Source organism: Theropithecus gelada, chromosome 14 (assembly GCF_003255815.1).
Source record: "Theropithecus gelada isolate Dixy chromosome 14, Tgel_1.0, whole genome shotgun sequence".
NCBI lineage: Eukaryota > Metazoa > Chordata > Mammalia > Primates > Cercopithecidae > Theropithecus > Theropithecus gelada.
Window position 1 is genome coordinate 18,061,453 of NC_037682.1, and position 21,906 is coordinate 18,083,358.

The window sequence follows — 21,906 nt, forward strand, 5'->3', positions numbered from 1 at the left end:
TTTGTTTATTTTACACTTCATTAAGTTCCAGATTTGTAAAGTTTTGGGCTTTTTTGGTCTGCCGTTGTTTTCTGAGACAAGGTCTCGTTGTGTCACTCAGGCTGGAGTGCAGTGGCGTTATTGTGGCTCCCTGTAGCCTCAACCTCCCAGGCCTCAGTGATCCTTCCCCACCTCAGCCTCCCAAGTAGCTGGGACTATAGGTACGCAACACCACGCTTGGCTAATTTTATTTTTTGTAGAGATGGGGTCCCACTATGTTGCCCAGGCTGGTCTTGACCTGCTGGCCTCCAGCAATCCTCCTGCCTCAGCCTCCCAAAGTGCTGGGATTACAGGCATGAGTTACCATGCTGGCCTTCTTTTCCATTAGAGACAGAATCTCTCTTTGTTGCCCAGACTTGAGTGCAGTGGTGCAATTATAGCCTGGAACTCCTGGACTCAAGTGATCCTCCAGCCTCAGCTTTCCAAGTAGCTGGGACTACAGGTGCACACCACTACACCTGGCTAATTTTTGTGGTATTTGTAGAGACGGGGTCTCTCGTGGTCTCGAACTCCTGTCCTCAAGTGATCCTCCTGCCTTGGCCTCCCAAAGTGTTGGGATTACAGGTATAAGCCACTGTTCCCAGCCCTGTTGATATTTTGTAAAGCTGAACACAGTCCATCCCTTTTGATATTTTCTAAAGCAGAGCACGGTGGCTCATGCCTGTAATCCCAGCACTTTGGGAGGCCAAGACATGCAGATCACATAAGGCCAGAAGTTTGAGACCAGTCTGGCCAACGTGGTGAAACTCTGTCTTTACTAAAAATACAAAAATTAGCCAGATGTGGTGGTACGTGCCTGTAATCCCAGCTCCTCAAGTGGCTGAGGCACAAGAATGGCTTGAATCCAGGAGGTGGAGGTTGCAGTGAACTGAGATCACACCACTACACTCCAGCCTGGGCAACAGGGAGACCCTGTCTCAAAAAAAAAAAAGAGAAAATATCAACAAGAATGATGAGTTTTTGTTTAGTGATTGCATTGATACCTGATGGATCTCACTTAATCGAATTTGATGTGCTACTTTTAGATATGTTCATAGGTGCAGATATGGCTTTATGTATTTGAGACAGTTTCATTCTTGTTGCCCAAGCTGGAGTGCAACGGTGCGATCTCAGCTCACTGCAGCCTTCGCCTCCCGTGTTGAAGCAATTCTCCTGCCTCAACCTCTTGAGTAGCTGGGTTTATAGGCACCTGCCACCATGCCTGGCTAATTTTTGTATTTTTAGTAGAGATGGGGTTTCACCATGTTGGCCAGGCTGGTGTTGAACTCCTGATCTCAGATGATCCACCTGCCTCGTCCTCCAGAACTGCTGGAATTGACATGAGCCACTGTGCCCAGCCTGACACGGCTTTAGAAAGAACTCTCCACTAACTTTATGACCTCCAGTTCTTCTTTTTATAGCTACATTCAGCTTTGACAAAATGGAGTTGAATAATTTTTTTTTTTTTTTTTTTTTTTTTTTGAGACGTAGTCTCGCTCTGTCGCCCAGGCTGGAGTGCAGTGGCGCGATCTCGGCTTACTGCAAGCTCTGTCTCCTGGGTTCATGCCATTCTCCTGCCTCAGCCTGCTGAGTAGCTGGGACTGCAGGCGCCCGCCACCATGCCCGGCTAATTTTTTGTATTTTTGGCAGAGACGGGGTTTCACCGTGTTAGCCAGGATGGTCTCGATCTCCTGACCTCGTGATCCGCCCACCTCGGCCTCCCAAAGTGCTGGGATTATAGGCGTGAGCCACCGCGCCCGGCCGAGTTGAATAATTTTACTTTCTTTCTAAGTTATAACTCCATGAAAACTGTGTTTTAGGGGGAATGTCTTTAGTTTGAGGATTATGCAAAATAAAGTTTTTTGGTTCCTGGGCTAAGTTTGTAGTGTTATACTTTTAATTTTGAAAGGTCAGTAGTTTACATTTTCTATCTTTGTTTTTTTTTTTTTTTTTTTTTTTTTGAGACAGTCTTGCCCTGTCACCAGGCTGGAGTACAGTGGCGAGATCTCGGCTCATTGCAACATCTGCCTCCTGGGTTCAAACGATTCTCTTGCCTCAGCCTCCCGAGTAGCTGGGATTATAGGCATGCGCCACCATGCCCAGCTAATTTTGTATTTTAAGTAGAGATGTAGTTTCACCATGTTGGCCAGGCTGGTCTCGAACTCCTGTCCTCAGGAGATCCGCCTGCCTTGGCCTCCCGAAGTGCTGGGATTACAAGTGTGAGTCTCCACCCCTGGCCAAGTAGTTTCCATTTTCATAGTAACATTGCTGCTCTTCAGCAAAATAATCATTAAGTTAGAAATTGTCACCACTTTCTTTTTTTTTTTTTTTTTTTTTTTAGACGGAGTCTCGCTCTGCCTCCTCCCAGGCTGGAGTGCAGTGGCCAGATCTCAGCTCACTGCAAGCTCCGCCTCCCGGGTTCAGGCCATTCTCCTGCCTCAGCCTCCCGAGTAGTTGGGACTACAGGCGCCCACCACCGCGCCCGGCTAGTTTGTTTTTTTTTTTGTATTTTTTAGTAGAGACGGGGTTTCACCGTGTTAGCCAGGATGGTCTCGATCTCCTGACCTCGTGATCCACCTGTCTCGGCCTCCCAAAGTGCTGGGATTACAGGCTTGAGCCACCGTGCCTGGCCACCGCTTTCTTCTTGTTCTTTTATTACCTTTTTGTTTCCTTTGAGATTGAGGTATGCTCTTGCAGACTGTGTGAATATGTATGATATTGGTGATAATGTGGGGTGACTAATAGTCTACTGTGAGTAGACGGTGTTTTTTAACCCAGTATTATTTGGACATCTGTTAAGTTTTTGTTAATTTCTGTTTTGTACAGATAATTTAATGTAGGCTTTTTCCAGTTTCTTTGTACTTCTAGCTTTTGTGTATGGGAAACATTCTACTTTTCTGCTCCAGCCGCCTTCCCTCACACTGCAGTCACATAGCGCAGCTGGTGTTTCTTTCCCAGATGAATTCTATCTGGGTGTTGCTGCTGCTAACTTACCATGCTAGATTGGGTGGGATATTTTCAGTGAGAAACACCTGTGCCATTTACTGGCTGCTTGCCTGTTTTTTGTTTTGTTTTGTTGGTTTTTTTTGTGTGTGTTTTTGTTTTTGTTTTGAGACGGAGTCTCTCTCTGTCGCCAAGGCTGGAGTCCAGTGGCGCCATCTTGGCTCACTGCAGTCTCCGCCTCCTAAGTTCAAGCCATTCTCCCTGCCTCAGCCTCCCAAGCAGCTGGGATTATGGGCGCCCACCACCATGCCCAGCTAATTTTTGTATTTTTGATAGAGATGGGGTTTCACCATCTTGGCCAGGCTGGTCTTGAACTCCTGACCTCATGATCCACCCACCTCGGCCTCCCAAAGTGCTGGGATTACAGGCATGAGCCACTGCGCCCAGCCTGCTTGTCAGATTTTGAGTGCTCTCTGAGCAAGAGTCTTGTGGGGGCCGGGGAGTGAAAGGAAGTCAGGGTGGTGGTGACAGCTTGAAAATGCATAACTCTTTGACATTTGTCAGCTAGTGGGTGATTACTGCATGATGAAGCAGCACTGCTTTGTGTTCAAAGTCATTTTAAGCCTTATAGTAGGCTTTCAACAAGGATATTTTACTGGAAGCTGTTTATGTGGTAAAAGATTATTTATCCCTTAGGTCTATATTTCCTAGATGGCTAGAGCAAGAGGAGCAGATATCACATTTCGTGTTTAGGAATGCTTTTCAGCCCCTCCCTGCTCATGATTCAATATCTGTTTGTCATTTAGTGCACAGCTAACCTTTTTCTTTTTTTTTTTTTTTTTTTTTTTTGAGACGGAGTCTTGCTCTGTCACCCAGGCTGGAGTGCAGTGGCCGGATCTCAGCTCACTGCAAGCTCCGCCTCCCGGGTTCACGCCATTCTCCTGCCTCAGCCTCCCAAGTAGCTGGGACTACAGGCACCCGCCACCTCGCCCGGCTAGTTTTTTGTAATTTTTAGTAGAGACGGGGTTTCACCGTGTTAGCCAGGATGGTCTCGATCTCCTGACCTCGTGATCCGCCCGTCTCGGCCTCCCAAAGTGCTGGGATTACAGGCTTGAGCCACCGCGCCCGGCCGCAGCTAACCTTTTTCATGAGGCTTTTCCTGTCCATTCATTCCCATACCTGATTTAGTATTTTATTGATGTATTTTATTATTTCAACAAGATTTTAAGCTTTTTGAGGATGGAAACTGCCTTGCTGCTTAGTGTATTGCATATACTTTAGGGGAGTGGTTCAGGCACATAGTCCCTACTCTAATTATACCTTGTGATCTAGCCCCTCTTGTAATACCTTATTGCACCAGAGGTGGACACCTGGCCCAAGCTGGGCAAATAGCTTTGTCCTAGGAATTTGAGATCGGAACTGAGATTCAAGTCTTTAGGATACAAATTGTCACCTGCATTCAGAGAACTCAGGACATAAAGTCAGATGCTGGTATGCAGCCAAGTTCAGGCTCATACATGTGGAAGCGGTGAAGGTCATTCCGTAGGAAGGGAGAAGTAAGTAGATTTCATCTGGAAAGAAGCATAGACTAGAAATGCAGTTCTGGAGAGAGGGCAGCCATCCACATGCAGAATACAAATCTGGATGCCTAAAGACTTTCCAGGTGTGGGCCTGTTTGGAGTTCTTGAGATGGTCTAGTACTCTTTCAGTTAGTTCTAGTTTTTGTGTAAGCTATCTGTTATTTTCAGCCAAAAGAACTTTGAGTTAGACTTAGTACAGAGCTCTGCACAGCACTTGTAAAATTTGAAGTTTAGAATAGTCCTGAGTAGCTAGAATTGCAGGTGTGCGCCACCATGCCTGGCTGATTTTTTTGTATTTTTAGTAGAAACGAGGTTTCACCATGTTAGCCATGGCTGGTCTCGAACTCCCAACCTTAGGTGATCTGCCCGCCTTGGCCTCCCAAAGTGCTGAGATTACAGGCTTGAGCCACCGCACCAGTCGTTTGAAAGAGTGCTCTTCCCGCCCACCCCCATCCCCTCCTTAGCCCCAGGCAAAAGGCTGCTGGAGGCCTTGACTCCTTCAGTATATGCATTTGCGCTTGGTGTTTAGAATGCTTTGCTAGATCAAGATTATGAGTTTATTTTTTTAACAAGTTTTTTTATGATTATTTGTTTATTTTGTTTGTTTGTTTTGTTTTTGTTTTTTTTAGGAATATGAGCCTGTTAAAAATAATACTGCTATTTCAGATAGGAAACTTAAAGTGAGCCATCAGTTTTAGAGAATTTTTGTTTGTGAGGCATATGGATTCAGTCTTTTCTTCATTTCTAGTTAAGTGGCGTTTGTTTTAGTTTCCTGATTGTTTCCTCTTAAAAAAATGTTGATGGGCTTGAGTGGAACACAATAATGTGGGTTGAATGGCTGTTGAGACTTTAAACAAAGGGTAATGGTGAGTGGCTGTGTGCCCAGTTGATGGAGTCTGTCTGGTCCCAGCTCAGTAACTTCATGAATGATCTGTGAGAGGAGCATCACAGTGGTGTTTTTCTCTTTGAGAAATGTTAATGAGGGAGAGGGGGAAGCTCTGTGAAAGACAGTTTAGTGCTTCTAACGTGATTTTTTTTCCCTGTGATCTTTTGGTTTGTTAGGTTGAAAGACTTTATTCCAGAGAAATGTAAAAATTCCCTGTAATACTAATGAGCAGGAATTAAAAAGAGACAAGCCAGTTTTGAAATGGAGATTTATATGCAACCTGGTACACAGCCAACATCAACATTCTGTCTTCCATACATAGATATGTAGGATAGAAAAAGCTAGAAGATATTATTTGATATCAGAGGTCAAATGATGATTGCAAATATATCTAAACAATATTATGGGCCAGTCGTGGTAGCTCATGCCTGCATTACCAGCACTTTAGGAGGCTGAGGCAAGAGGATTGCTTGAGGCCAGGAGTTTGAGACCAGCCTAGGCAAATACAGGGACTCTGTCTCTACAAAAAAAAAAAAAACTATTTAGCCAGGCATGGTGGGGCACACCTATAGTCCTAGCTATTTGGGAGACTGAGGCAGGACTCAACTCCTTGAGCCCAGGAGTTGGAGGTTACAGAAAGCTATGATTGTGCCACTGTACTCCAGCCAGCCTGGGCAAAAAAGTGAAACCCCATTTCTTTAAAAAATAAAAATAAAAATAAGATTATGCCTTCATGTGTTGTGTGTATTGTGCTAAACCCAATGCTGTGCATAGAGGAAATTTTACAGTCTATAGTTTACCTAAGCACTGGGGCCTTGCATAAAGTAGATATCTGATAATTATTTGTTGACTACTCCATGTTAAATGGCACTTTAATTTTATGTTTTGGAACAGTTCAGTATTAAGGATTAGTAATAGGAAAAAGACTTAACATTGAAATTCTGTGAATTTAAGTCATTGTCTTCTGAAGATGGAGTACTTTAAAACTCCAAGGAGTTATCTGGAAACAAGCATAAGCAGCTTTCCATCAAAAGACATTATGGTTAAGATAACGTACTGTAGGCCTGGCATGGTGACTTACGCCTATAGTCCCAGCACATTGGGAGGCTGAGTCAGGCGGATCACGAGGTCAGGAGATCGAGACCATCCTGGCCAACATGGTGAAACTCTGTCTCTACTAAAAATACAAAAATTAGCTGAATGTGGTGGTGTGTGCCTGTAGTCCCAGCTACTCAGGAGGCTGAGGCAGGAGAATCGCTTGAATCCAAGAGGCGGAGGCTGCACTGAGCCAAGATGGTGCCACTGCACTTTAGCCTGGGCGACAGAGCGGGACTCTGTCCCAAAAAAAAAAAAAAAGATTTGTACTATAAAAACCTTTTGGAGCTCTGATCTAGAAACCTTGTATTTTACATTGCCTGAACAGTCAGAAGGCTCCTAGACAACTCTGATTTTGGCTCAGTTTTCAATAGCTCCAGAAAATAAGAAAAGGAGAATCTGATACTGCTGGCGGTCTGCACTCTTGCCTTTCTGGGCCAAGACATGCTTTTCCAAATAAAATCGAGGAAATAGTAAACCACTAGTAAAAATGAATAAAGCATCCAAGAGTTTGCCTCCTCTCATGTCTTGTTTTCTCCTTTTTGTTTCTAGGCTGTCTGATATTAAACTTACGTGCCAAAACTATACTGTGGGCTTGTCCTTCCTACTTCCTCTTTCAAGTTTATGGGAAATAATTATGGAAAGACATTATGTTTATTATGTATTCATTGTTTTTATTGTGTGCTGTTTCTGCTTAATAGCCTCTGCATACATTACAAGTGCGATTTTATTTATTACTATTATTTTTTGAGATGGAGTCTCACTCTGTCACCAAGGCTGGAGTGCAGTGGCACATTCTCAGCTCTGCAGCTCCCGCCTCCCAGCTTCAAGTAACTCTGCCTCAGCCTCCCGAGTAGCTGGGATTACAGGTGTGTACCACCATGCCCAGGTAATTTTTGTATTTTTTTAGTAGTGACAAGTTTTCACCATGTTGGCCAGGCTGACCTCTAATTCCTGACCTGACCTCCGGTGATCTGCTCAGCTTGGCCTCCCAAAGTACTGAGATTTCAGGCATGAGCTACCACGCCTGGCCTATAAGTGCAGTTTTTTTTTTTTTTTTTTTTTTTTGAGACGGAGTCTCGCTGTGTCGCCCAGGCTGGAGTGCAGTGGCGCGATCTCGGCTCACTGCAAGCTCCGCCTCCCGGGTTCACGCCATTCTCCCGCCTCAGCCTCCGAGTAGCTGGGACTACAGGCGCCCGCCACCACGCCCGGCTAGTTTTTTGTATTTTTAGTAGAGACGGGGTTTCACCATGTTAGCCAGGATGGTCTCGATTTCCTGACCTCGTGATCCACCCGCCTCGGCCTCCCAAAGTGCTGGGATTACAGGCTTGAGCCACCGCGCCCGGCCAGTGCAGTTTTTTAAAAAAGCTTGCAAACCTCTTTACTGAGCTAATTTGGGTTATAGATAGCATTGGGAAACTATCTGTCTGTCTGTCTGTCTGTCTGTCTAATCTATCTATCTATCTTTTTTCTGTTTTTAGTAGAGATGAGGTTTGGCCATGCTGGCCAGGCTAGTCTCAAACTCCTGGCCTCAAGTGATTCACCTGCCTCAGCTTCCCAAAGTGCTGGGATTACAGGCGTGAGCTGCCGTGCTGGCCAGAAACTATTTAAAAACAAACTCTTACACGGAGTACGGTGGGTGGCTCATGCCTATAATTCCTAGCGCCTTGGGAGGCTGAGGCGGGCGGATCATGAGGTCAGGAGATCGAGACCATCCTGGCTAACACAGTGAAACCCCATCTCTATTAAAAATAGAAAAAATTAGCCGGGCATGGTGGCACACGCCTGTAATCCCAGCTACTCTGGAGGCTGAGGCAGGAGAATCACTTGAACCCAGGAGGTGGAGGTTGCAGTGACCTGAGATCGCACCACTGCACTCCAGCCTGGGCGACAGAGCAAGACTCTGTCTCAAGAAAAAAAAAAAACTATTGTGGGCCTGCTACAGGAAAGCTTAGGTGAGTAAATATAGCAAAACAAGACATGATTTTTTTTTTTTTTTTGAGACGGAGTTTCACTCTTGTTGCTCAGGCTGGAGTGCAGTGGTGCAACCTTGGCTCACTGCAACCTCTACCTCCCGAGTTCAAGCGATTCTTCTGCCTCAGCCTCCTGAGTAGCTGGGATTACAGGCATGCCCCACCATGCCCGGCTAATTTTCTAGTTTTAGTAGAGACGGAGTTTCTCCATGTTGGTCAGGCTGGTCTCAGACTCCTGAACTCAAGTGATCCGCCTGCCTCGGCCTCCCAAAGTACTGGGATTGCAGGCATGAAGCCATCTCACCCAGCCCAAGACATAATATTTTTGTGGAGTGTCTTGATAACTATTGCCTACTGTAGTTAATGGTATATCTTATCTCCATAGAACCATTTTTTTTTTCCTTTTGGTTTGTGAATTTGTTGTATGAATTGGTTCTGAGTTTGGTTTTTAACACATTTTATTTAAATGGAATTTATATTTAGGCTTCAGTAGTTATTATTAGTGTGAGGGATACTCTTGAAATTTGTACCAGGTACTTTCTGGCTCAAATTATTATGGATCAGGCCTAGGGTAGCTGAAGTTCTAGACTATTACTGTGAAATCAAGTGCTGTTTTTGTTAATGTTCATTTGTCTGGTATAAGTTTGCTCTGGGCTAAGCTAGATCTATGGGAAGACTTAATTTAACCCTTTCCCAGTAAGCTTCCGACTTAGGGGAAAAAAAATTTTTTTTTCCTAATTCTGACTGTTCCACTTCTGAAAAAACCAGATCCACAGATCAGACTTGTAAACAATATGTTTTCTTAAGATATCTTCTAACAGAATGAGTCTCCAGGGAACTGAGTGGCAACACACAGTTAGCTAGGAGTGTCAGTTCATCTCCCTAAATGTAATTTAACATCACATTTATCTACACACCGCAGTTTTGGAGGCATACTTGGAGATTGAACTTTTACTTCCCTTGACTTTTTAAAATTTAATTTAATTTAATTAATTAAATTTATTTTTGAGACGGAGTCTCACTCTGTTGCCCAGGCTGGAGTGCAGTGGCGCCATCTTGGCACACTTCAAACTCCGCCTCCCGGGTTCACGCCGTTCTCCTGCCTCAGCCTCCCGAGTAGCTGGGACTACAGGCGCCCACCACCACACCCAGCTAATTTTTTAGGTTTTTTTTTTTTTTTTTTTTGAGACGTAGTCTCGCTCTGTTGCCAGGCTGGAGTGCAGTGGCGCGATCTCGGCTCACTGCGAGCTCCACCTCCTGGGTTCATGCCATTCTCCTGCCTCAGCCTCCCGAGTAGCTGGGACTACAGGCGCCCGCCACCACGCCCGGCTAATTTTTTGTGTTTTTTAGTAGAGATGGAGTTTCACCATGTTAGCCAGGATGGTCTGGATCTCCTGACCTCGTGATCCACCTGCCTCGGCCTCCCAAAGTGCTGGGATTACAGGCGTGAGCCATCGCGCCCAGCCAATTTTTTGTATTTTTTAATAGAGACGGGGTTTCACCAGATTAACCAGGATGGTCTCGGTCTCCTGACCTTGTGATCCCCCGACCTTGGCCTCCCAAAGTGCTGGGATTACAGGTGTGAGCCACCGTGCCTGGCCAGCTTTATTTTTTATAATTTTGTGTCTGATATATTTCTAACATAATTGTGTAGAGAAGCTGAGATTTCTTGAACTTTGGAAAACATTGAAATCTTCATAGAAAAAATACTAAATATGGCCAGGAGCAGTGGCTCATGCCTGTAATCCCATTACTTCGGGAGGCCAAGGCAGGTGGATCACCTGAGGTCAGGAGTTCGAGACCAGCCTGGCCAACATGGTGAAACCCCATCTCTACTGAAAATACAAAATATTAGCCAGGCATGGTGGCAGGTGCCTGTAATCTCAGCTACTCGGGAGGCTGAGACAGGAGAATAGCTTGAACTAGGGAGGCGGAGGTTGCAGTGAACAGAGATTGCGTCACTGCACTTTATTTAGCCTGGGCAACAAGAGTGAAACTCTGTCTCCAAAAAAAAAGAAAAAATGCTAAATATAACTTATATTGTAGTCTGGAAAGAAATAGCAGCATGCATAGGTCGTAGAAACTTCAGTTGAGTTTATATTGATGTAACTGCTTTTATGAAGAGGGAGGGGAAAAACTAAGAATTGAGTATATTTAACTATTTTGCAAGATAGTGTCACTAAAATAGTTTTAAATATTCTTTTTTTTTTTTTTTTTTTTGGTGATAGAGTCTCGCTCTGTTGCCCAGGCTGGAGTGCACTTGAGCAATCTCAGCTCACTGTAACCCCTGCCTCATCGCCTTGAACCCAAGGTTCAAGCGATGCTTCTGCCTTGGCCTCCCAAATAGCTGGGATTACAGGTGCCTGCCATCATGCTCAGCTAATTTTTGTATTATTATTGTTGTTGTTGTTGTTGTTGTTACTGAGATGGAGTCTCGCTCTATAGCCCAGGCTGGAGTGCAGTGGTGTGATCTCGGCTCACTGCTACCTCCGCCTCCTGGGGTTTAAGCAGTTCTCCTCCCTCAGCCTCCCGAGTAGCTGGGACTACAGGCATACACCACCATGCCCGGCTAATTTTTTGTATTTTAGTAGAGAGGAGGTTTCACCGTGTTGCCCAGGCTGGTTGTGAACTCCTGAGCTCAGGCAGTCTGCCCGCCTTGGCCTCCCAAAGTGCTGGGATTATAAGCATGAGCCACTGCACCTGGCCAATTTTTGTATTTTTAGTAGAAACGGGGTTTCACCATGTTGGCCAGGCTAGTCTTGAACTCCTGACCTCAAATGATCCACCCGCCTCGGCTTCCCAAAGTGCTGGTATTACAGGCATGAGCCACTGCGCTTGGTCCAATATTTCTTCAGAAATGTATATTGTATGGTACTATTTCTTGAAGGTAGCTTGCTGAAAGAATAAGATCAGCTTTCTGAATTGCCAGATCCAGAACATCAAAAAAAAAAAAAAAAAAAAAATACTGTGACCAAAAAAAAAGTCTTCTGGATCCACCCCCAGGAATCCTAGTGGGTTCCCATGGTAACAGCCTCTTTGCTTACAACTTGTCACTGTGTAACTGTCACTGAGGTTCAAAGAAAAGCCAGTATAGCAAGAACTGTGTGGCATTAACAACTCCTTAATAAAATGCTGTTGCACATTTGCAATGAGCCAGAAATAGAAAAGAAAGTTTTAAGGTTTTAATTTCTGTGTTCCGTTAATTAGAAGCTTTAAAAAGCTGCCTAATTATGGTAAGGTGCAGCAGTGGGAAGGTGGTGGGTGGCCCAGGCAGCCTTAGGAGGGAGCAAAAGTAAGCCATAGGCTCAAAATGTTAGAAACTTCAGATGTTTTTTTCTTCTTTAATCCTATCATTTTGAAAATGAGGGACATGGAATGCCTTACTTAAATTCACATAGAGATAGAAGCAGGAATTTTCCCTGCACTGTTCTGTTGTCTCTACCCACACATTGGATTCACCTTTCCTCTACTTTTCATGTGAAATCGGTTTCTGAGGTTAGCAAAGGACCTTTATAGAAGTTATGCAGATAAACTTTCTATCCATCGAAGGAATCCCTTCTATAGCATCCTGTGCAGGCAGCATCTGCCTCTTTCCTCAGGTGGAGGTTACTTGTTTAATGGCAAAAGCCCCTCTACTGGAGTTGAAATGGAGGATAGTTTTATGTGGATTTCCCATTTTAAAGCTATATACTGTTTTTCCTCTCATCATAAAAGAGTAGTTGTAGGCCGGGCACGGTGGCTCACGCCGGTAATCCCAGCACTTCGGGAGGCCAAGATGGGTGGATCACCTGAGGTCAGGAGTTTAACACCAGCCTGGCCAACATGGTGAAACCCCGTCTCTACTAAAAATACAAAAATTAGCCAGGCCTGGTGGTGGGTACCTGTAGTCCCAGCTACTCAGTCAGCTGAGGCAGGAGCATCGCTTGAACCCAGGAGGCAGAGGTTGCAGTGAGTAGAGATTGCACCACTGCACTCCAGCCTGGGCGACAGAGTGAGACTGTCTCCAAACAAACAAACAAACAAACAAAAAGCAGTTGTAAATCAGAAAAATTCCCAATGTTTTTCGGTAGCCTGTTTATCTCCATTTAAGTCATGCTTGTCAGTCATGACAAGACAAATAATTCTTTAAAGGAATTATGTCATGCCTAAACCCTAGAACTTTGAAAAGATAATGCCATATTTGGAACAAGCTAGTCCTTTAACAGGTGGAAGGGAAGAGATGATGATAAATGCTATATTGAGTTTAAAGTGCTTTACAGTGTGCTTAATATAAGGAGATGATTTTGAGCTAAAGAATGTCAGAATAGGCCTCAAAAATACTTTTAAGGCAAAATCAGAAGCCAAGTAGGCAAGTTATTTTGTGTTTTTGTGGTGCATTTTGCGAATGCTTTTGTCATTGTTTCTAGAGTGGGTATATCTATACAAAAGTGAGTTTGGGGTTCAAAAATAATATTTTGGGTCTTATTGTTTGTTTGTTTGTTTTTTGAGATGAAGTCTCGCCCTGTTGCTCAGGCTGGAGTGTAGTGGTGCGATCTCTGCTCACTGCAACCTCTGCCTCCCGGATTCAAGCAGTTCTCCTGTCTCAGCCTCCAGAGTAGCTGGGACTACAGGCGAGTGCTACCACACCCAGCTAATGCTTTGTATTTTTAGTAGAGATGGGGTTTCACCATGTTAGCCAGGATGGTCTCTATCTCCTAACCTCGTGATCCACCCACCTCGGCCTACCAAAGTGCTGAGATTACAGGTGTGAGCCACCGCGCCTGGCCTGTTTTTTTCTTTTCTTTTCTTTTTTTTTTTTTTTTGAGGTAGAGTCTTGCTGTACCTAAGCTGGAGTGCAGTGGCGTGATCTTAGCTCCCTGCAACCTCCACCTCCCGAGTTCAAGTGATTCTCGTGCCTCAGCTTCCTGAGTAGCTAGGATTACAGTCATCTACCACCACGCCTGAGTAATTTTTGTATTTTTAGTAGAAATGGGGTTTCGCCAAGTTAGCCAGGGTGGTCTTGAACTCCTGACCTCAGGGGATCCATCCGTCTCGGCCTCCCAAAGTGTTGGGATTACAGATGTGAGCTACCATGCCGGGCTTTTTGGTTTGAGACAGGGTCTTCCTTTGTCGCCCAGGCTTGGAGTGCAATGACCTAATTGTGGCTCACTGTAGCCTTGACCTCCTGGGCTCAAGCGATCCTCCCACCTCAATTTCTCAAGTAGCTGGCACTACAGGCACATGCCTGGCTAATTTTTTCCATTTTTGTAGAGACAGAGTCCCCCTGTATTGCCCAGGCTGGTCTTAAACTCCTGGTCTCAAGCGATCTTCCTGCCTTGGCCTCCCAAAGTACTGGGATTACAGGCATGTACCCAGCCTTCTTCCTCTTAAAATCTGGTCCTCTCTCCCAGTTTTCATGTCTCACAGCCATCCTTCTGTCTCTGATACTGTTTCTTAATTCTAAACAGCTATATTCTGTGAGCTGCTGCGAAAGAGAAACACCGTCCTTTCTAGACTGCCGTGGAGTCGGTGCCACATTTACCAAACTGTCTGATCTGTGACTATGTCCTCTTTTGACTGGGCCCACATTAAAGCATGTCCTAAATGCTATGTTGATATATGTCCTCAGTAGCAATCTTGTTTTTTAAGCCTTCATTTACAGGTTGATTCACAGTGGTAGAGAGCCATGTTCAGAATTTTTTTCTGATAGCCTGAATTTTCTTCTTGTCTTTCATGTCTTTGCTTCTGTTTATGTTCTTTGTACCTCTTCTTCCTTGAGCTTGCATCTTCTGCATAGTTGACTCTATTATATCATCTTTGGGGCTGCAGAATAAAATGTGGAAGATTTTGAAGTTAAGTTTCCCAGAATAATGTCGCCCACATTGCACATATGTCACATTTTGAGTTTACTAGTTAAGCCTCTAAATATGCACTTTATATACAATATGCGCAGTGGGATGATTTAGGTTGCCATGAGAACCTAAAAATTTTAGGCTTAAATGATTCAGTAACAGACACTTTAAAATTGTCTTAGACGAAGGCTAATTTTTTCTTTTATATACTCTTTACAAATTGAGGCATAAGGCAATAGCTGTTCTCATATAGTACCTCTCCTGCTGACAGGATGGGTGGCTTTGTTTGCCTACCTATTATCAGTCCTCTTCATTCCAGTCTTTCATACTCTGGTATCATGTCCCCTGCCCAAGTATTTGTCTCTCTCTCTCTCTCTTTTTTTTTTTTTTTTTTTTTGAGAGAGAGTCTTACCCTGTTGCTCAGGCTGGAGAGCAGTGGTGTGATCTTGGCTCACTGCAACCTCTGCCTCCCAGATTTAAGAAGTTCTTCTGCCTCAGCCTCCCCAGTAGCTGGGATTACAGATACCCGCGACCACACCCAGCTAATTTTTAAAATTTTTTTTCTGAGTCGGAGTCTCACTCTGTTGCCCAGGCTGGAGTGCAGTGACAGGATCTCGGCTCACTGCAACCTCTGCTTCCTGGGTCAAGTGATTTTCCTGCCTCAGCCTCCCAAGTAGCTGGGACTACAGGCGTGTGTCACCACTCCCAGCTAATTTTTGTATTTTTAATAGAGATAGGGTTTTGCCACCGTTGGCCAGGCTGCTCTTGAACTCCTTACCTCATGTGATCTGCTCGCCTTGGCCTCCCAAAGTGCTGGAATTACAGGTGTGAGCCAGCATGCCTGGCCACTAATTTTTATGTTTTTAGTAGAGATGGGGTTTTGCCATGTTACCCGGGCTGATCTCGAACTTCTGACCTCGAGTAATCCACCCACCTCAGCCTCTCAAAGTGCTCGGATTACAGGCATGAGCCACTGCGCCTGGCCTTGTCTCCTACTTTCTTTGCTCCAAGGTAGGATTAGAAGTAGAAACTGGAGCCAGGAGCTATAGTCCCAGCTACCTGGGAGACTGAGGTGGGAGAATTACTTGAACCTGAGAGGCAGAGGTTGCAGTGAGTCAAGATTGTGCCACTGCACTCCAGCCAGAGCTACAGAGCAAGACTGTCTCAAAAGAAAAAAGAAAAAAAAAAAAGGTAAAATAAACTGGGTGAGGTGGCACACATGTGTACTCAATTCCAGATACTTGGGAGGCTGAAGTGAGAGGATCACTCCAGCCCAGGAGGTTGAGGCTGCAGTGAGCAGTGATCCTGCCACTGGACCCTAGCCTGGGTAAAAGTAAAAGTAAAAGCTGGAAGCTTTACCTTTTTTTTTTTTTTTTTTTTTTTTTGAGGCAGGGTCTCAGTGTGTTGCCCTGATCACAGTGGCGTGATCATAGCTTACTGCGGCCTTGAGCTCCTGGAATCAAAATGATCCTCCTGCCTTAGCCCCCTGAGTAGCTGGGACCACAGGCGGGTGCCAGCATGCCTAGCTAATTTTTGTGGCTTTTGTTTTTTTGTGGAGATGGGGTCTTACTGTATTGCTCAGACTGGTCTCACACTCTTGGCCTCAAGTGATACCTCTGCCTCGACCTCCCAATTTTTATCTTTTGTTTTTTAAGAGGCAGGATCTTGCTGTTTTCCAGGCTGGAGTGCAGTGGCACAATCATAGCTCACTGCAGCCTAAAACGCTTGGCCTCAATGAACAGTCCTCCCACCTTGGCCTCCCAAAGTGCTTGTAGTACAGGTGTGAGCCACTGTGCCTGGCCAAACTTTAACTTTTTAAAAAAATGTGAGATGGAATAACTGTATATTGTTGTCTTGAGTGCTTAAACTGAAAATCTGGTAAAAGTTGTGAATCCACTTCCTTATAAATGCATACAGAGGTAGAGTTTTACACATAACATAAGGAAGTTTTTTGAATTCCCGAAATGTCAGTGGGCCGTAGATGTGTACCCCTGATCTAGTCCAATCCCCTATTTCTCTCGAGGAAATAAGGGAGGAGAACTGACTTATCAAAGGCCATACTTATATTATATATATTTATAGTCATTTTGATTATACATATTATACATATTTATAGTCATTTTGATTCTGAGGTTATACTTGGAGCAATCCCTCTTCGTGTACACATTATGTGGTGTATTGCTTTGTCGGGGGTGGGGGAATGGGGGACAGAGTTTCACTCTTGTCGCCCAGGCCAGAGTGCAATGGTGCAATCCTGGCTCACTGCAACCTCCGCCTCTCGGGTTCAACCGATTCTCCTGTCTCAGCCTCCCAAGTAGCTGGGATTACAGGCGCACACCACCACGCCCAGCTAATTTTTGTATTTTTAGTAGAAATGTGGTTTCACCATGTTGGCCAGGCTAGTCTTGAACTCCTGACCTCAGGTGACCCACCCGCCTTGGCCTCCCAAAGTGCTGGGGTTACAGGCGTGAGCCACCGCACCTGGCCTGCTTTGTGTTCTGTATTTTTACTTAGTTGTCTTCACACAAGTATTTTTAGTAGATAGGCAATTAAAGCTGTGATCTTAAACACGAAAGACGCATATTAATTCACAGTAAGCTACTCTTTGGGAAGTCAGAGTTGCTATAATAGGACTGCTCAGATTCTTAAAAAAATTAAGTACATAAGCCAGTATATACAATGAAGAGACTTAGTTTGTTTTTAAGTTTTGTAGAGACAGGGTCTCACTATGTTGCCCAGGATGTACTTGAACTCCTGGTCTCAAGTGATCCTCTCCCTTGACCTCTCAAAGTGCTGATATTACAGGGGTGAAACACTACATCTGGCCCAGTTAAGAGGCTTTTACTTAATTTTTTTTATTTTTTGAGTCAGGGTCTCACTTTGTCACCCAGGCTGGAGTGTGATGGCGCAATCACAGCTAACTGCAGCCTTGACCTCCTGGGCTCAAGGAATCCTCCCACCTCAGCCCCCTGAGTAGCTGGGACTATAGGCACATGCCACCATGTCCGGCTAATTTTTTTACTACTTTCTGTAGAGACGAGGTCTCCTTATGTTAAGTGTTAAGAGGCTTTTAATAACATGTTGAATACTTGCATATCTGTTTTATGGGACATGAATGTGCCTCCACTGCTGAAATCCTGCTATGTACTCAGTAATGGATAGGAGCTAGGCAGTGCTTTTTTCTTTGGAGCTTTGCTCTTGTCGCCCAGGCTGGAGTGCAATGGCACAGTCTCGGCTCGCTGTAACCTGTGCCTCCTGGGTTCAAGTGATTCTCCTGCCTCAGCCTCCTGAGTAGCTGGAATTACAGGCATGCACCACCATGCCCAGCTAATTTTTGTATTTTTGGTAGAGACAGGGTTTCACCTTGTTGGCCAGGCTGGTCTCGAACTCCTGACCTCAGGTGATGTGCCCACCTCGGCATCCCAAAGTGCTGAGATAGCAGGCATGAGCCACCACTGCCTGGCCTGGAACTCCTTTTGATGACTGGTTAACTGAGCAGTGTTGTATAATCAAGGATCTCATAGTTATATCAGCATAAACATTTCTAGTTCCACCATTTTATTTCCCTGTGACAGGGTTTTGTGGTTTTTTTTTTTCTTAATAGTGGTTTAAAATTTATTCAACAGGCTAGGCAGAAATGTCTCAGATGGAAGAACGTTTTCCTGAAAGTGTTATATGAGAAATGTTACAGTGGATGCTGAGTTATGGTCTGAATTTATTTTTATCTTTCTTTAGAATATGTTTTCTCTAAAGTAGGCAAAAACTATAATTTTGCTTCCATAAGTAGTGTGGCATTAATCTCATACTATGAAACATTTTAGGTTGAAACTACAAACTCAGAATTTCAGAAATGGAGGGACCTTAGAAATCATCTAGTTCAAATCCTGTATTCTTCACATTTAAGATATCGCAGGTGCCTTTTTTTTTCTTTCTTTGAGACAGAGTTTTGCTCTTATTGCCCAAGATGGAGTGCAATGGCACAATCTTGGCTCACTGCAACCTCCACTTCCCAGGTTCAAGCGATTCTCCAGCCTCAGCCTCCCGAGTAGCTGGGATTACAGGCACGCACCACCACACCTGGCTAATTTTGTATTTTCAACAGGATTTCTCCCTGTTGGTCAAGCTGGTCTCGAACTCCAGACCTCGGTGATCTGCCCACCTTGGCCTGCCAAAGTGCTGGGATTACAGATGTGAGCCACTACTCCCAGCGCGCAGGTCCCATTATGAGAGTTCTGGTAGGTGGGATAAGCAAGAAAGTCTAGGCCTGTCTTTCTGTTCTCAGTCTCTCTTCTCTCTTTTCTTTCTTCCTTTTTTTTTCTTTTGTTTGTAGATAGAGACGGGTTCTCGCCACATTGCCCAGTCTGGTCTCAAACTCCTGGGCTCAAGTAATCCACCCACCTCGGCCTCCCCAAGTGCTGAGATTACACGTGTGAGCTACCAAGGCCGGCCTCTCTTCTCTTAATGTGTATAGCATTTATAGTTTGTACCCCACACTTTAGTGCAGTAGTCATGTACTGTCTGCCTTTATTATTAATATCTCGTGTTAATCTCATCTGGGAACTAGATTGGAGGTCACTGATAGTGTGATTTTCATTTGTGCTGTAGCCCCTATGATACTGAATAAATACATAACCAGGCTGGGCTTGGTGGCTCACGCCAGTAATCCCAGAACTTTGGCAAGCCAAGGTGGGTGGATCACTTGCACCTAGGAGTTCGAGACCTGCCTGGGCAGCATGATGAAACCCCATCTCTATAAGGGGGAAATAAAGTACATAGGTGGTATGCACTAAATACTTCAGTAAGGGCTGAAGAATAGAATCATTTGAGCCAATCAGCCATGCATTTCTTATTGTTGGAAAGTTCACTCTGGTCAGCAATTAAGCTTTTCACATACTTCACTTTGAAGTGAATCTGAATGAATTGTTCTAAGTAAAATAATTTTTGGAACACAAATATTTGGCTTCTGGTTATATAAGCCATCATCCTGAGACACAGATTTTAACAGTTATATTAGAGTTTATTTTAACTTGTATCAACCAGAAAATAAAAAAGAGCTCAAAACATACACAGTTGGAATGAGACCTTCATTCTGAAAGCAGCAAGGAGCTAGTGAAAGTTAACATTGTTCACACTAATGGAGAGTAACCTTTTTTTGCATGTTAAATTTTAGGATTTAAATGATAAATTGAGCCTCACCATTACTGCTGATCTGGTAGGAATCTGACCTAGTAAAGGTTTTCAAATGTCTTTTCCATTTCCCATGGCTGAGGGATTCTTGGTGTTAGTGAGTGAAATTATTTGGAAGTTCCTTGACTGAAATAGAATATCTCAAACCTTACTTCAAGTACCAGCCTGTGTGTTTCTGTTTTTTGTCTGGAGCATGTGAACAGAATGCATGTGTGTGAGATAATTGGGCTTTCACTAATGGCCCCCTTTTAGCAACCATGTATGGGTAAAGCTGTTCAGTTCCCTGCTCCTCCCTCTCTGAGCACGGAGCAGAATCTGTTCTGCTGAAGCTGCTGTTCCACTTTTCAGCTTTCTATATTTGTACAGCAACAGCAGGAGCAGCCCACTAGCTAGGCCGTGTGGCCGCCCTTTGGCACCCGCACCGCCTCAGACCTGCTCAGGACTCAGCCAGGGCGCGCAGTTTGTGTTCTTACGTGCGTCCATCTGTCTGTCTGTGTGCGTTTCTGTGGAGGACTGAGGTTTTCAAGTGAAAGAGGTGACTCATTTGTCTTTGTTGTTTTGCTGTGTTTAGGTTAGTCAATTGTAAATTGTAGATAATGTTTCAGGATGTTAGGAATGGGGCGAGGAGACAAGATTTGTATTATTTAACAAAACACCATCTTGGCTAGAGGGTACCAAACAGGGAAATGTGATGTCAGAAATGGTCTTTGGGTTCCCTTAGAAACATACCATGTTGAAGTAGTAGTGTTTTTTTTTTTTCTCTTTGTTTTGTTACAGGTCACAAAGAACAGCTCTTAGGGGTGGAATTGAATTCCTTTCTTGGCACACAAATTTTTTGACATAAAATTTGATTATAAAAAGATGAGGCACCTCCACCCCTTTAAGAAATGATTTAGTACACATCTTGGAAGAGCGCGGTAGGGGTTAAGTGTGTTGACTTCACTGTCTGCCAGGAAAGGAACTATGGGGAATGCCCTGTTGCTTTGGGCCCCACAGCAACCTATGCTGTTTGCGCTGTTTGAGTACTTTGTAAAGTTTGGCCTTACAGAGGCCTTGTAATGCCTTTTGGTGTCATGTCTATTTAAGGAATAGCAGAAGACATGACATATAGACAAATTTCAGGTTATTTTCAGAAGATACTGGGTTTGTTACTATATTTTAAAAGAATACTTTCTTGATCTGCTGTGAGATGTTCTAATTAAACAGAGATGAATTCCTTACTCCTGGTCAGTTTAAGTCTAAATTTAAGTTTGTTGCTTTGTTTTACAGTTTCCTTTCACTCCCCTCCCCCATCCCCTCATGAGTCATAAGCATGCAGTGTTGGGAATAGAACTTGTCAGCTGAGTGGGGATGAAACAGTTCTCTGCACATACTGTTTGTAACTGTAGTCAATGAGGAGAGGAAAGGACTTTATTTAAATGCTGGAGAAACACCTTGATTGAGGCAGCTTCTTCCTGTGGCTGTGTGGTATGGATGCAGAGTTCTATGTGACTATACACGGATGTGTTCTGGCTCTGAATCACTTAGGGATCTGTTTTGCACCTTGTCCATTGTAGGTTTTGGATGCTTATTAGTTTAGGGTCTAGGACCTGGTGCTTAGCCTCTCTTGGATCCTGTATACTTACTGACTTTCTAAAATTCTTTTGAGTATGGTGTTGTATCTGCTTCATCTTCTCTTTCTTGGCTATTCTTAGTGCCCATCTCATTTTACTGTCCTAATGTTTTCCCATTTATACTGTGAATCATTGTGCACCCTATGTAGATAGAGCCTGTCATTGGAGATTAAAATCAGTGGCAACTCTTTGATTTTACAGCTCAGCCTCAGTAAGTGACAGTCTGATTAGCACACCTATATTCTAGCTTTCTTTTTGTTCTTGGCCTTTTAAAAAATTTACTAACTTCCCTGGTCTCGTTTTATTAGTTTATATTTTTCTACTGTGTCCGTTTTGAAAGCTTCACGAAGAAAAAATTTATTTTTTGGTTTGATGAATGAATAAATGTTTATACATAAATAAGTGCTCTCAGAACAAATGGTTTGGTAATCCGTAATGAAGATATACTGGACTCTAACAGGCCCAGTTGGAGGTGCAAGATCTGTCAGCCTATTGCTGCCAGAATTCTTGCCTATTCCCTTCCCCTTCCTGCTAGGAAATATTTTGGAATAATCTCAGGTACCCAATTTTTTTTTTTTTTAATAAATGAAGCCTATTTTATTACTTCAAGTTTGCTTTTTTTTGGAGGGAGATGGAGTCTTGCTCTGTCGCCCAGGCTGGAGTGCAGTGGCATGAACTTGGCTCACTGCAACCTCCACCTCCCAGGTTCAAGCAATTCTCCTGCTTCAGCCTCCCAAGTAGCTGCGACTACAGGCGCATGCCACCACGCCTGGCTAATTT

At 44.1% G+C, this 21,906-nt stretch overlaps 2 protein-coding genes across 5 annotated transcripts in view; one reads left to right on the forward strand and one right to left on the reverse strand.

Annotated features, from left to right (window-relative positions):
* PTPMT1 (protein tyrosine phosphatase, mitochondrial 1) overlaps window positions 1–21,906 on the reverse strand; it is an 88,556-nt gene that overhangs the window by 29,720 nt on the left and 36,930 nt on the right. The gene's annotated exons all lie outside the window — the stretch shown is intronic.
* CELF1 (CUGBP Elav-like family member 1) overlaps window positions 1–21,906 on the forward strand; it is a 93,068-nt gene that overhangs the window by 10,654 nt on the left and 60,508 nt on the right. For 2 of the 4 annotated variants that reach the window (XM_025357538.1, XM_025357540.1), the window contains exon 1: window positions 19,853–20,048. The exons of 1 other annotated variant lie outside the window; for it this stretch is intronic. The gene's annotated coding sequence lies outside the window, so the exon portion shown is untranslated. Of the gene's footprint in view, window positions 1–19,852; window positions 20,049–20,588; window positions 21,338–21,906 lie in introns of those variants that run through there. One more of the 4 variants, XM_025357541.1, reaches the window with a different exon arrangement.